The 16,641-nt window shown below is 38.4% G+C and overlaps 1 protein-coding gene across 2 annotated transcripts in view; it reads right to left on the bottom strand.

The window, feature by feature from the left end:
• Positions 1–1,505, bottom strand: part of LOC5566219 (hepatic leukemia factor) — a 536,770-nt gene extending 535,265 nt beyond the window's left edge. For both annotated transcript variants that reach the window (XM_021841175.1, XM_021841176.1), the window contains exon 1: positions 906–1,505. The gene's annotated coding sequence lies outside the window, so the exon portion shown is untranslated. The remainder of the gene's footprint in view (positions 1–905) is intronic.
• Between the last annotated feature and the right edge of the window lie 15,136 nt (positions 1,506–16,641).

Genomic DNA, 16,641 nt, shown 5'->3' with positions numbered 1-16,641 from the left:
TGGTTTTATGGCAGGTCCCAGCCCAAGTAGGTATGACTTTAATACAATTGGAAGAATCCATTTCGTTTTTGAAAAGATGAAAACGAAACTGTTGAGCATTTGCACTGCATTTCAGAGCATTGCCTATACAAAAAAAAAAAAATATCAACATTTGAAAAGGGTTATAAGAGCTCTTGGAAATATGGCAAAGCAATACTAACAGGATAATAGAATTTCATAGAACAAGTTGAGTCCAGTTGGGACAAAGTGCCACGTAAATCAAAGTTTTTTTTTATTATTCTTCTATGCCTTCCTCGTCTTGTTCTTCCTCTTCTTCTTCTTTCTCTTCTTCTTCTTCTTGTTATTCTCCATATTCTTCTTGGAATTACGTACCACCTGAGATAGAACCTGCTTCTCAGGTTAGTGCTCTTCCACAAGTATTAACTGAGCGCTTTTTGACGCTTTTCGTGTGACAGGCACGATGACACTCCTCACGACACGTGCCTAGATAAGTCAAAATAATTTTCAGTATGAAAACAAAAATCCTGAACCGACCGGGAATCGAACCCTGAAACCTTTAGCATGGTTTTGCCTTGTAGCCGTGGACTTTATCACTAGGTAATGTAAGGGGAAACCAAAGTCTATCACATCTCAATTGTCAAAGGTATTTGATAAGCATCAAATAAAATATGGGCTGGCTTTACAGACGATCAATTGAATGCTATATTCATTCATACCAATGCGCAGTTTGTAGTGTGTCCATAATGTGTACTTTACTTTAGTGACACAAACATTTTGCACTCGTGTTCTACATTAATCATTAACTATCGAGTTAGTAGTAATCTCAAGTTTACTACATTTTATTCACACCACCCAATGTTTCACTCGCTCCTTAGACCGCCCTTAAACCCTCCACATCTTCTTACACTCTCTTCCTTCGAAGAATCAGAATTCAGACCACCAGCAATCTTCTCCACCACCGGTGAGATCTCGCTCCTTGCGTTTCTTCTTCTTCTCCAGCAAACCAAGCACAAACCCAAACCAAAACAAGGACTCAGGATTCGCCTCGTTTCGTTTCGCAGGATTTGGGATTAGCCCGGCCACGGAACTTTTCGTTGTCGTTGTTGTTGGGTTGAGATCAGGATAAAGAATCGACGTCGCCGACGTCGCAGAGCACTCAACGGACCACACTTTCGGACGCGCGTCGCCGTAATCTTCGCGGCTGAACCGGCATGAAAAATCGCGCAATGCACACACGAATTGGTCGCGATTCACCCGGACTTCGCAACCCACCGGAACCAGAGGGGGGTACACACGCACAACGCACAACGCACAATGCACAAAGCACAGGACAGGATAAGGACAGAACGCCGAAACCCGTCGACCACCAGGACCGGAGGAGACACGGTTTTCTAGGATTCGCGGTCACAGACAGACGACACACTTGACGAAAAGAAGAGAAGAGGAATCTTCCTACTATTCGGCGCTCGATTTTTTCTCCGACTAAAGGCCCGTGTGTCAGTCGGCGGCAGCGCGGTGGAATCGGAGTCTAATCGCGGCGTGGACGTTGTGGTGTGTGTGAATATGAGCGACTATCGGCGAGCAGAGCACGAGTTTCCCTGATCGGTGTAGGTTCTTGCTTTCGGTGGTTCTGAGTGCTTGCACTCCCGATCCGCGAGTTAGATTTTCCGCGTGCTCTCGATAGAAAGAGCGATTACTTTAGCGAGTGGGAAAAAGGTAATGTGATCTCAATATGCCCTATAATAAGTGATGAATGTAAAAGGACAATGTCTTAGAACCATTTCTTCGTTCTTCCGACCAAGGATAATAAATAGGTTTTTTTTTCAGTAGTTTTTATCACATTTCTATAGGAAACTAACATTGAGGGTCAGACAGAATGCATCGAATCGTAGATCGAAACGTTATGAAACACGTTAGAGCAAATACGTGGAGAGGCATGGTTGCCTAGCCTCCATAGGGTTGAGCAACCATGCTTCTCCAGAAAGGTATCCCAGACAAAATCAATGTCCGAAATCACAAGCTGCTCAATCCTAGAATGGCAGATATGCTTATTTATAGCATTTTTAGAACATATGAGCTTACTTAAAAATCTGTTAGGATTTCACCGATACAGGGACACAATTAGTATCAAGTTTGGAACACCACATTCTCTAGTTAATTATTGTTGATGCATTTGAGCTGAATCACCAAACACCTTATATTCTAATAGAAGAATTATTTATTTATTTATTCATATGTATTTTTTCATCTAACCTAGTTCATAATGAAGCATGGCTGGAAAAGCCTGAAATAGGCATAAAACCCGCATCTTTTTTTAAAACAAGTAACACAACAAATTACAAGAAAGGACACTTATAATCTAAATCTAACAAACAAAGTGTTAAAAACCTAATATTAAAAGATAAATGCATTAAATAAAATAAAACTGTTCGAAAACTTTAAACATTAATAGGTCTAATAGGATCATGTTGCCCGTATCGGCTATTGCGTGCATCATTACTCAAAAAGTAGCGTCGTCTCAAAGGGCGTTCTGGGACATACATACGCAACTCGTGGAGTAAAGCTGGAGCATCAATTTCGCCTTTGAAGATTTTGCCTATAAAATTTGATTGCATTGAAACTCTCCTACTTTCCAAAGTATCCAACCCAATCAGCATACATCGGTGCTAATACGTAGGAAGATGAATTCTATCACGCACGAGCTTCCGTTGCACAGTCTCAAAACGATCGATCCAAACTACTACAGCAGCTTCCACAACGTTATCATAGTGCAGCCTGAATCTCAGCTTTTTGTCAAGTGTCACTCCGAGATCCTTAACTTCGTTTTTACGTTCCAATGTTTGACCAAACAACGAATAATCGAAATAGATTAGATAACGTTTTGTGGTAAAAGTGATTGAGTTGCATTTCCTTACGTAGACCTCAAGGTTATTATGCCTGCTCCAGAATTCGGAAGACTTTTAGGTCGCCTGTAATGCCAAACAATCTTTAACCATGAAAATCTTCACGTCATCTGCGTAGATGACCCGTTCTCCGCATGGAACAATGAAGGCAACATCGTTGATAAACAGAGAGTACAAGAGAGGTCCTAGATTGCTTCCCTGTGGCACTCCTAAAGGAATAGCAAAAGAATCCGAATGAGCTGCCCCAACCAGACATCATGTATACGCGCTTCACATCAAGAGCTTGAGATCAGCTTGCCATGAGCGCACAAAAATAACCGCGCGCTTGAGCACGTGCTATGGTGAGACACATTTTTTTAGATCTCATGTAGCAATGTACTAGCTCAAACGATCACATCTGCACTGGCTCATGTGCCGTCTCATGAGAAAATCTCAATGTGACAGTGCATTTGAGATTCGCTGCCAAAGGTTCCAAAAGCAAGGGCAAGGGATCAAATCATGGATTAAACTGCCTGTAAGCACTGACGGGGTTCAACGCGGTTAAGATTCTAGCATTTGAATTGAAAAACTTGTGCTGGCCACCAAAGAAGCATAGGCTTAGACAGAAGCCGTATGCTTCCGTGGAGCTGTTGTACTAGGCAAACATAACTGCAAAAAAGTACTCCAAGTAAGCGCATGCGACGAGCCTCACAAGATGTCTCATGAGACTTGCTCACTAAGATATATTTTGTACGTATCTGCATCTCGTGTCGCACATAATCTGTGAGCTGCGATATGGGATATCGCATGGCACACTAGCTCATTTAGGTATACATGAGAAATACGACACTCTGGCCCCAACCCGTACTCTCATAGATCGGCCGGAAAGGTACAATTCGAACCATCTAACAGGGCCTGGCGACATCCCCAACTTCTCAAGCTTTCGAAGGAGAATAGCATGATTCACACGATCAAATGTTGATTTGAAATCCATATAGATGGCATCGACTTGCTTTCCTGTATCCATTGACCGAATGCACAGCGAGGTAAACTCAACAAGGTTAGTAGTCACTAACTGTTATGGAAAGATTTCGTACTGAGCAGTAAATATGTAGAACTTGCATGATTCGAAAAGAGCGTTATTCACTATTTTTTTTTCTAAAACCTTTGAACATGCAGTTAAAGATGTGATTGCTCTGTAGTTGGTCACATGTCAAATTTCACATTTGTCGCCTTTATTTGAAAAAAAAAACGGAGAAAGCAAAGAAGTTTTCCACGCAGCAGGAAAGGTTCCCCGTTGTAGCGAGCAATTGAATATTTTCATCAACGTCACTTAAAGGGCCAGCAGCAAACATGACGGGATTCCATCTGGTCCGAGTGATGCTGAGTACTTAAGCTTTCATAAAGCTCCAAGAACGTGATCTTCAGTTATATTAAATATACCTAAATCGATGCTCTCCGACGAAGTATTGCGTAAGGCCTCGGCTACTTGAGATAACAAGACGTCTACACCAGAAAAAGCAGCCTTGAAATGCTTTGCAAAAAGGTTGCACTTTTCACCAGCGGTCTCCACAGTAGGTTCTTCGTAGTGCATTACAGTCGGTACCCAGTAAACACGAGATCGTATACAATAGTGCATAAGAGTACAAAACTGGAGGCGATATACGTACATGTGCCATAAGGCTGCATGCAAATGTATATCGCCTCCACTTTTGTGCTCATATATATTATCAAATACGATGGTGGGTTTACTGGGTATTCTATCTTCCTTGCGCTTAGACTTCACAAAATAGCAAAAACGTTTTGGATATAGACGAAGATTCCTTTGATTTCGATCAACATATCGAGCATATGAAAGACGATTGTAGCTAACATACTTGATGGTGGCCAGCATGAAACGTTGTTTTAAAAGTGGTAAGCGACTGCGTCTGTATTTCCACAGTGCTGATCCCCTATGTCTTTTCAATTTACAAAGGTCACGATTTGTCCAAGGTGGTTTTAAAGGAGGGTGCTGAGCCGGAACATGTTGTTCGATGATTCACAGAACTTCATTGCTAAATGTGTTGACCATGTCATTTGAGCTGCGAACAGAGTCGAGGAATTGTCAATCGATTCGTCAATAAATCTGCTTGAGAGAGACATCATACATGTAGCGTTCTTTCATTCACCAGAACTAAATCTCGAATCCTGTCGCTATCGATTTTTTATCGAATTAGCTTGTGTCAGGCCATGGAAGCAGAAGCCTTCATACTAGGCACTGAGTCTTGTACGTCCGGAGTCAGAAGGAGACCACAGCATCTCAGGATGATTGCATTCGCCGAAAAGAAAGGCAAAATCATGTTGTTCCAAGCTTGAAATAACGGATTCAACAAATTCCAAGTACTGCTGAATGACTAGCAGATTGTTTTTGCTGTCGGGTGGTGAATAAAGTACTCCAACACTAACAGCAAAATCTCGATTTGCTCCGAAGAGCTGCTCACTGAAGATGGATCAATACAGGATTGCAAGCAGGACAAAACAGCTATCACGGTGTGCCAGAAACCGTTATTAACAGAAAAAAATGTCCATGAATTCGGCACCTACCATTCGAAAGATATAGTATTCAAGCATCTTCTCCGTGAATTTGAAAATATTCTAACGAGGGAATCGAAAGTTATAGTGATTTGAAGGTTTTAAGCTATTTTGCATGGGATATTCATATGCTTATAAATATTCCTTAACGATGCATCATTATTAACTTGTAAAAAAGCCAAGTAACCATCAGCTTTGCATTAAGCATTCAAAACATGTGATATCCAAGCATCTTTCCTGTAAATTTGGAATCATTACGTCAAGGGGGACCAGATAGCCGTAGCGGTAAACGCGCAGCTATTCAGCAAGACCAAGCTGAGGGTCGTGGGTTCGAATCCCACCGGTCGAGGATCTTTGCGGGTTGAAAATTTTCTCGACTTCCCAGGGCATAGAGTATCTTCGTACCTGCCACACGATATACACATGCAAAAATGGTCATTGGCATAGTAAGCTCTCAGTTAATAACTGTGGAAGTGCTCATTAGAACACTAAGCTGAGAAGCAGGCTCTGTCCCAGTGGGGACGTAACGCCAGAAAGAAGAAGAAGACGTCAAGAAAATCAGAAGTTATAGTGATTTGTATATTTACCATTGTTTCTATGAAATCTAAATTAGAGCTTTTTTATGGCTTTTTTATATGAGTGCACAAAATTTACAAATAAAAATGTCCATATGACTGACACTCGTTATTCAAAAGATGATTATTCAAGCATCTTCGCAGCTAGTTTGAGAATACTTTATCAAGAGACAACACAACTAAAGTACTTAGAAGTTTTGGACCTATAATAGAGTAAATTTTGAGTATTAAATTACCACGTTCAATGTTTTTACCACTACTAATTGCAACAAATTCTTATCAATATGTTGATCAATGCGATTTAATAGCGTGATTGACTGCCTACTGTTGCTTCTCCGTTATTACAAGAGCAACTATACATGCAAAAGGAACCAACGGATGTTACTTAGGATTAGTCGCAGCACTCTCAGTGTGTAAGTAATGGAATTCTCATTCCTTGTACTAAGCAATACCGCGTCCTGCTGTGTCCTAATACATGTAAATTGGGGTTATGGAATAAATATTTAAGAGACACTATCTTTGAGGAAGCCGTTGGAATCCTCTGCACTTCCACGAGAAGTCAATGGGAGTTTGGAAAATTGGAAGTGGTTATATTACAGATTCGTCTTGGTAAACAAAACGCTTAATCACAATAGTCCTAGGGATCATCACATCATTTTCACTGGTTAAACCCTGTTATACCTCTCTTAAAACATAATGAAGTCATCAACATAATGAATAAAATAAAATAAAAAGTAATCCTTTTATATGCACGAAACATGACTGAATCAATATGACGATACCTTTGATGACAAACTATTCAAAGATTTCGCATGATGAAAATCATGCAGCATCAATCCAAAAAGTAATCTATCAGTATCTAAAGGAAAAGCCGACGCTTATAGTATCCAATAATTCTAGCAACTAAACAAAATATAAGGCTTGTTGTATTTACATATTTTGCAAAACATGAAACAGAATTAATTTCTACAATAAACTCCTGCTAACTATTATTTGAACAAACACATATATAAACGTATCCCCTTCGCTGTCATGAATGAAATGTGAACCATCATATTTAACTTATTTAAAACACTAGCATAAAACGATCTCACTAGTTGATAATCCAACCTCGACTGAGCACAGCCACTTTCAAATTGTTCAGGTTCACCAATATGCTTATTTGAGCCATAACAAAACACTGCCCCGAAAAAACGCGCAGAAATGAAACAAAATTCACAAAAACGAACCCGTTTGCTTGTGATTTAACGAAACATTGCATTTCTTCAATGTAAGATATAAGTTGAATGCAAATCTGTTAAGTTAATTTGTGTCGAAATCATTAAATGCGTGTTGCGAACACTATTTTAGACGATTAAAAAAAGAATCTAAAGGTGAAGGTGAATCGAAGCCAAAACTCAAATTTTCAAGAGCATAAATCTGGAGAACCAAACATCCTTTTTAGCTGAAAACTTAATCGATTGGTCACTAGCTGGTGGTATCGATTAAGTTTTCAGCTCGGTTCTCCAGATTTGTGCTTTTGAAAATTTGAAGTTTGGCTTCGTTTCATCTTCACCTTAATGACTCCAAAACTTCAAAGTACTCTAGTTATGTTGTCTTTTGATAAAATAATCTCAAACTAACTGCGAAGATAATTGACTACCATATCTTTTGAATGCCGAGGGTCATTCCTATAGACATTTTTATTTGTAAATTACGTATACTTTCATAACAAAGGCGTATAAATCAGCCCTAATTTAGACTTCACAGAAATAATCATAAAAATACAAATCACTGTAACTTCAGATTTTTTCGACGTAATGATTTCAAATTTGCAGATAAGGTGATTGGATATCACATGTTTCGAATGCTCAATATAAAACTGGTGATAACTTGGCTGGTTTACAAGTTAATAATGATGCACCGTTGGGGAATATTTATCAGCATGTGAATTTCCCTTCCAAAATAGCTCAAAACTTTCAAATCACGATAGTTTTCGATTCCCTCGTTAGAATATTTTCAAATTCACGGAGAAGATGCGTGAATACTATATCTTTCGAATAGTAGGTGCCAAATTCATGGACATTTTTTTCTGTTAATAACGGTTTCTGGCACACCGTGCGCTATTAATATCCCACCATTTCTAGAATTTCTGCTGTTCAACGGACTGCAATCAGTTCTGTAGACTGAGTATGAATTTCCAAATGACTGAGTTGACGAGGTGCAAGGTCTGTTGTTAATCTCAACTGGTCGTTTCTTTGGTGAGTTGAGATGCGAAGTCGCGCTACACAATATTAAGTTGTTCATCTGCAACAACCAGACAGCTCACGGAGAAGAATCAACCAAATTGATTCTACCCCATTGCCCCGAATGTCATTTTCCCGAATGCCATCACCCCGAATTCCATTATCCCGAATGTACCATTAACCCTCATTCCATCACCATCCATCTTGACATGATGATATTGATGACATTTCCTCATGATATTGGAATTCGGCTTAATGTCATTCGGTGGAATGGGTCGTTCGGGGTTTTGGAATTCGGGGTAATGGCTTCGGGTTAATGGCAATTGAGGTAATGGGATTCGGGGTAATGGGTTAGAATCAAAATTAGAATATTAGGTAATTTCAAACAAATCCTAATTTACTTTTACCACAATCTGGGCTGTTTATACTTGGAGCGATTCCGAAAAATCAAACCCAAATGTTAGTTTGCGTTAAACTAAGATTTGGTTAAAAAAAGTAAACAACAATTTATATGATTTAAAATAAACTTATTATTTAGTTTGTTTGTCTTCACAGCGATCTACTGCTAGCCTTCCATACATACATATTTTTATAAATATTATTTTTAAATTTGATTTCTTAATTGTTGATACAATATTTATTAATAATTGTTTATCATCATTGATAAATATTCATCATCAAATAAAAAAAAAATGTATTCCCCTAATGTGAATTGAAATCCAGTGCTACACATGAAATTTATTTGAATTATAATATTGTCATACATATCATTGGAAAAAAAATCTTAAGTATTCTTGAGTAAATTGCTCCAGAATCCGTCGAATATTCACCAGGGCATTTTACTTAAATTCCTCTTGAATTTCACCTAAACCCCTAAAGGGTTGTTCTGGTAAGCTTGGGATTATTTCTTATATCTCTCTTAGTTCCCTTCTGTAAACCCAAGTATTCTTGAAAATATCGCTCTAAGATTCTTCAAAACATTTTTTTGAAACCCTTTCGGATTACTTCTAGGATTTTTCTAGATATCCTTCTGTGATTCTTCTGAACATATTTTTGGGATTCTTGCTGAAATGCATCTGTGATTTTTGCGTTTATCTCCTCGGGATTCCTTTTAAAATCCTGGAAATTTAAATCTCAATTATTTTTTTTCGGAAATAATGCCGAAAATCCTGATGCAATTCTACCGGATATTTTTTAAAGGATTCTTCCAATCCTCTAATAGAAATTCTTCTGGAATTCCTCCTAACTCTGAGATTCTTCCGAAAATTTTTCGAAGATTATTCCGCTAGTATTCCTGGGATTCATACGAAAATGCCTCTGGATTCAAAAAAAAATCATCTGAGACGTTTTCGGAAATCCTTTTGGAATACTTTCGTATATCTTTCGAGGATACTTTCAAAAATCATTCTGAAATTCTTTCTAAAACGCCTCTGTAATTCTTTCGTCAATATCCTTATAATACTTCTGGGACTCTTCCGAAAATCTTGTTGCAATTCTTCCGAATATCTTTGGAAGAAACTTTGGGAAAACCTTATGGGATTATTTCGGAAATCTTTCTGAGGATCCTCTGAATACTTCCTACTGATTATTTTTTTTGCAGATTCTTTCATAAGCTCTTCCGGAATTACTTCTAAGCTGCCTCTGGGTATTCCTCCTGATTTTTTCAAGAGATTTCCGTGTAATTGTTCTCCAGAGTATCTCTCTAGGATTCTTTCAAAGATTTTCTTCTGCAAATCCTTCTGAGAATTATTTTGGGATTGTAGAAGGATTACCGGGAGAATCGTGGGATAAGGGTTTCCGTAAAAATCTTAAAAGAGCCCAAAGAAGATTAATGGAAAAGTTACAAATGGATTTTAGGATGTTCTGCATGGTATTATCCAAAAGAATCCCTGTATGATTTTCAAGAAATTCCCAGGGTTTTTGGAAGAATTCACTAAGACATCCAGAAGAAATCCTGAAAAATTTCCGTAATAATTCCAGAGCGATGTCCGGTAGAACTCCAGAAAGATTTACGGGAGAATTTAAAGATTTCCGTATGGATCTCAGTGATATGTTTTAAGAGTCCCAGAGGGCTGTCCGAAAGTATTTTTTTATTAAAAGTTGTTTCCTGAAGATTCTGGAATACATAAAAAATGGAAATCAACTAATAAGTTAAAAACATCAAGAACATTTCCTGAACAATACCAAGAAGATTGTATAAGAATATCAGAATTCCTAACGGATATTCGATTTCTTCCAGAGAGAATTCTGGAAAAACTTAAACATGATGTCCGTTAGAATTGAAGAAGGATTTCTAGAAAAGGGCCAGTAGGATTTCCAAACAATTTTTGAGCAGTTTTTGGAAGAATTTCTGAGAAAATTCTTGATAAATTTTTCGATAGATTTCCAAAAAAATTCTTGAACTGTTTAATAAATCCTCAAGAGAAAGCTGATACAATTTCAACAGGATTTTCGGAAATATTCCAAGAATCCCAAGAATTTGAACTGACAGTGCTAGAATAAATTTTATACTATAGTTTCAGACGGATTTCCAGGTGAATTCCAGAAAATAAGGAATAATTCTGAGAAAATCTGCGAGGGATAGTGAAAAAAGTCCCAACGACATACAATAATTTCTATTTTTGAAAGAAACGAAAGATTTCTGGAAAAATCTTAAACACATATCCAGAAGAATCCCAGACCTTTTTCAAAAATTCCACCTCCCTGAAAAGCAAACATAGAAACATTTTTGCCTGAATATCAGGGGAATTTTACAGAAGAAACCCGGAAGAATTTCTATACAATTCAGGAGGAATTTTAGGGATAATCCAAGAGAAAGTCCCAGGAATATTTTCGGAAGAATCACAGCGATCAGAGAGATAAGTTTAATAATTTCCGAAAGAAACCAAGAGGAATTTCCGAGAGATTTTTGGAAAAATTCCAGAAGGGGTTTCGAAAGAATCCCACGAAATTCTCGGAAGATTTTCTGAACGACTGTCTGTATGGGTTGAAAGAAATTGCCAGAGGAATCCCAGAAGCATTTCCGAAAAACTGCAAAAAGGATATTTGGACGAAACAGCTCGAAAAAGGCTTATGAAAGAACCACAGCGGGATTTCCTGATAAATTTCAGACGAATTGATGAGGGATTCCAGGAAGAATCTTAGTGAGATTTTACGAAGAATCCCAGGAGAATTTTCAGAGAGCTGTGAAATTTCTTGACGAATCCCAAAGTGATTCAATTTATAATCTTAGACGAACTTTTGGAAGAATCCCAGAAAAAATAGGAGAAAAAAGAATAGTCATTAATGCGTTTACTTTAGTTGTTGGCTGACTTTTTTTTCTTAAGCCAAGTATGCTGTTTCGCTCAAGAAAAGTGAAGATTTTTTTTGACTGAATGGGTCAAGAAATTTCCTACAGAGTGCCACATTTAAAATGACATTTCTTATTTTCTGCGTACCGTTTTGAGTCACATTCCGAACACACATCTAAAAGGCATAAACTAGCTGATATTTGTGAAAATTCTAATTTCTCCACAAAGTCCAACTGTTAGCTGTTGAGCGTGCCGATAAAAATGTCATTTAAACCTGTTTTTTATTTTTTTTAAGTAAAAGTATGGAACAATATTGTGATGCATTCAAATGCCGAACACTGTGTTCATTCCGTACAGTACGAATAAATCATATAATAATTTTGCAAATAAATTTATCTGAGCTATTTTTACTGGTCTCGAACTACAGAATCATCACTACTCCTGAGGTATAAAATAGATTGGAAGACATTATAATTGAATTGCATTTGACTGCCAATTCCTGGTAATTTGGTGACATATTGCAGCGAAACATTTCAACCAAACTCCCATACAAAAACCGAGTGTTCGGCATATGAGTCTGTTTGGAATTTTAGACAAAACGGTACTGCGATCAGAAAAATGTGATTTCCTGGACCATTTCTGGGAAGAAATTTCCCACGCATCGAGATAGGCGATTCCTATTCTTGTCAGTAGCAAAGCAGCCTTCAATGTTCAATCTCAATTGTTATTTTTTCCGTGCACGCGCTCGAGCAATGAATCTGGCCATAGTGCAACAAACGCGCTACATTTGATAAATCCTATGCAACAAAATTACCGGCGCTATCCATCAAATTCACTCATCAAAACCATTTTTGTGAATATAACAACACAGCTACAATCATCGAGCCAAGTTTCCGTCAGGACAATGAGTTACATGAATGGCCTGATTCACTACTCACCACATAGTAACGCACATGCGCTAGTGCCTACGCACAAAAAATCGCTAAGTAATAGGTAACGCGAAAAATATTTGCATGTATCTAACGAATTATTACTAAAAAATTTGGATCTATTGTCGAAAAATGCCATTTTCGCATTCGTATATCGTTTGGCAAGTACGATGATACTCTATGCCCAGGGAAGTCAAGGAAATTTCCATTACGAAAAAATCCTGGACCGACCGGGATTCGAACCCAGATACCTTCAGCATGGCTTTGCTTTGTAGCCGCGAGCTCCAACCACTCGGCTAAGGAAGGTCCCGTTAAGGACGACGTTAACTACGCCAAGTGATTTTCTGCATTTGAATTTTAGCCGATTGTCATAGTTGCAGCCTTCCTTTAGTTCAAACTCTAACATAATATCGTGACGGTCACAATATTTTAGATTTTCAATTGGCACCCACTATATTGCCGTAAGACGTAGTTAACGTCAAAAACTTTTGCTGATAAACTGTGGACAAGAGCAAAGCAGGTAATCCACTTATTTTCTTAATTTGCCTCAGAATTCAAACTTCATGTGTTGAACAAAACTTACCAACAAAGTTTACAGTACTTTCAAGGTTCATTAGTTATTTTTTAAGGTTTAGTAATGTATGGTATCTCATCATGTAAGAGAAACGAAAAATTTTGTATAAAAACTGCAAGCATGTTAAAAAAGTTAATTAAATCTAAATTTTATCGTGCAATTTAAATCAATTTACTTCTGAAATGAAAGTTCCACTCCTATTTTGTATAATTGGTGGATTAGATCACTAGATTTTAGATAAATCTTACTTTGAATTTTATGTAAACTTCAAAAAACAGGTGTTTTATGCAACTTTGACAACCATTAGCTCAAAATTGTGACGTGTTGGAACATTTCTGAGAACAGCATCAGATTCAGCATCCCCAAATTTATCAGAGTAATATAATTTGATCCTTGGGATTCGCGAAAATGTCATTTTTGATATGCTTTGTCATTGTTTACCTGGAATGTCACTCGTTTATGTATTTCAGCGTCGACGTTTCACAATGCTTTTGCTAGTGTAATAACTCCAAAACAATACTTTAACATTAATACTTGCATTGTGCGTACGCTCATGATTTGTAAGGATTTCTGTCATTTTCAATTTTACATTGAATCTGGTTCGTTAAATATCGATGGGAGCGTATTGCACCGAACATCCCTGTTTAGAAAAGTGAAATACAAGAAATATTTCTTCAACAACTTTCAAAATTAAAATTGAACTTCTGTAGATCATATTTAAACATTTTAAGCATCAACATGATCTTGAAAAAAAAAATCAACTTTTGGTGTTGTTTAAATCATGTTGGTGAGAAAATTGTTGAATTGTGAAATTTAAGTGACAATTTTGCGCAGCAAGCAGCAAATGGTTCGGTCCATCATAAAATAACTCATCATAAATAATCAATCTGTCTTTTTGGATCTGAGGAGAAGCGAAAAACTATTTTGTCAAAGTCACGATCAATCACCACCATGCTTTGGAGTACACTCGTCTAAACATATTCAAATTTCGTTCAACAAAGTTCCATTCACACTGAAAAGCATGGTAGTGGAATTAAGCATTCTATCGTGCTTGCAAACGTCGTCGTGCCTTCTCTCGGTCGAGAGTCCCAGACCTGCGCGATAGTGATGAGGAAAATACGAAGCGCTCCTCTCTCTGTTTGTGCCACTGTCTGTCTTATCTTTCGCACTCACAATAATCGTGGCGCACCACATGGTTCGCTCTCCATCATCTAGTGCGCGCAATCGTCTGTTCAACTCACGCGGCATGGCGGATGGGTGGTAAGCCGCGCTGAGTACCTTTCGACCGACCGACACTCAGAACCAGCAAACCCATGTGGTTGGGTCGTCGGCTGGTGTGAATGCAGTGTTCCTGCAAATGTGTTAAAAGGTTCTGGCGATCTGTGGTGTTGGGCAAGCATTCGAATCACATGAATTTTAATATTATTATTATGAACTCGACCGAAGAGGAAAAGTACACAAACTTTGTCCACTACTTCTTTTGCGTCGAAGCGGTGGCGGTTGTAGCGATAGGACGTCGTCGCACTAAGGGATATTCAGCTAGTCTAGCTGGCCAAAAAACATTTTCGGGTTTCGCTCGTATTTTGAAAATCATGAATCGCTCTCTGCAACAATAATGATCCGAAACGCATCATGAAGACCTGTTTATCATCTTCTGCTACAGCTCTGGTTAGATTACGGTAATCAAATAGCACGTTAGTTCACCCTGCGTTCTAATATAGTGCTGTTGTGGTACTAACATGCTCTTAAGCCCAATACGGCGAATTCACTGTTACTTGGGTGAAAAATGTCTCTAAATAGTTTTGGCCAGCTAGTTTGTCAAAATACTCCTTGGTGCGCCGTCGGGTCGAAGGATGGCCGCTGAACTAGAATATGCGAAGCGTTGGAGAGTGGTGAGGAAGAGGTGACCAGGGGGCAGGTTTGTTTGTTCTTCCTTCGCTCCTCTCGAGTTCTCCTATCAGTCCGGGGTGCGAGCGGCGATGTTGTTGCTCGGCTTAAACTCCTTTCAATTATTTTTTTTTTGCTTACACATGTTTTTTTACTGATAATGTATTCCTCGCGCCTCGTGCGTATTGCTCTGCCCGCAATAGAGACGCTGCTGTCAGCAAATACTACTTGTACCGTAAGGCACAAGTTGTACGTCGTCAAGCCGAGCATAGCGTTGAGCACCTCGATGAGGATTGAACATTCCGGGAAAAGGACGGTGTGGTAAAAATACACTTTAGAAGTCGAAGTTTTCGATTTCGTTTTAGTGGGACCGGGTTTGTTGGGTTTGCTTCGCGTAGTTTACCATTTTCCTCGCCAAACCGGGCACGCATTGGGAGTGTATTTCTGGTGACCTGTCAGTCAACCATCAGCCGATGTGTCAATACGTGTGCTGCAAGTAATCTCCGGTCGTTGCCAGTTTCAAGAAGCTGAAGGATGTTCTAGTTGCTAAGCAGCTTGCAAATGCGAAGTGGAATGAGATTAAAAGAACAATCAGTTTAATTTGAGGTCCATTCGTTAAATCAATTTGCTTCAAGCAGTTGCATTGCATGGGCTCATGACTGTAATTTTCCACAATGCCGTTGGCAGTTATCAGTTTGCCCCGAAGGCACGTGTAATGCGTTTTTTAAGTAAAGATAAACCGAAGCCACACCTCGAATTATTAAGAGCACGAATTTGAAAAACCAGATGATCGTTAACGCTGGAAACTTTATCGATTGATCACTAGCTTGTGATGACCGATCGATCAAGTTTTCAGTATTGGTTCTCTAGATAAATCTCTTAAACAAATCCTTGGAATATAGAAGTACACTTACTGTTTTATACCTTATTTTAGCCTCTTTGAATAGCACATCTTCTCCTTCCTTGTGGCATTACCTTCCAACTGGGACAAAGCCTGCATCTCAGCTTAGTATTGCTATGAACACTCCCACAGTTATAAACCAAAAACTTTTTTGTCGATTGATGACTTTTGCATGTGTACATTGTGTGTCAGGTACGAAGATACTCTATGCCCTGGAAAATCGAGCAATTTATTGACTCAAAAAGATCCTGGACCGGTCAGTTTTGAAATCACGATCCTCAACTTGGTCTTGCTGGATACATGTGCATTTACCGCTTCGGCTTTCAGGCCTTTGAGTTCATACAGATTTATTAGTATAGTCATTTAAAAAGAATCTTGATATCTGTGAAAACCTCAAGATTTATTTAAGCGAATGCATTTTCAATTGAGAAATAAATTATTTGTGGAAAAATACTGATTGTCGGATGGACATAAAAATCAGGGGGGGGGGTTGTGTACAAGACACGACCGCATGACGTTAACTACGCCAAGTGATTTCCTGCATTTGAATTTTAGTCGATTGTCATAGTTTCAGCCTTCCTTTAGTTCAAACTTCATAATATCGTAACGGTCGCAACATTATAGATTTTTGTTATAGACCCAGTATATTGCCGTAAGACGTAGTTAGCGTCAATATATTGCATTTCAACGGCACAGCAGCAGCGTCCTCGAAAACATCCTCAAATTGTCGTATTGTCAATTATTCGTAATAAATCAATTATTGTATGATGCTATGAGATGAATTAAGAGATTATAGCAAGTATGTGG

This window comes from Aedes aegypti, chromosome 2, assembly GCF_002204515.2.
Source record: "Aedes aegypti strain LVP_AGWG chromosome 2, AaegL5.0 Primary Assembly, whole genome shotgun sequence".
Taxonomy (NCBI): domain Eukaryota; kingdom Metazoa; phylum Arthropoda; class Insecta; order Diptera; family Culicidae; genus Aedes; species Aedes aegypti.
Note: the sequence above shows the minus strand (reverse complement) of the source record. Positions and strands in the feature narration are given on the sequence as shown.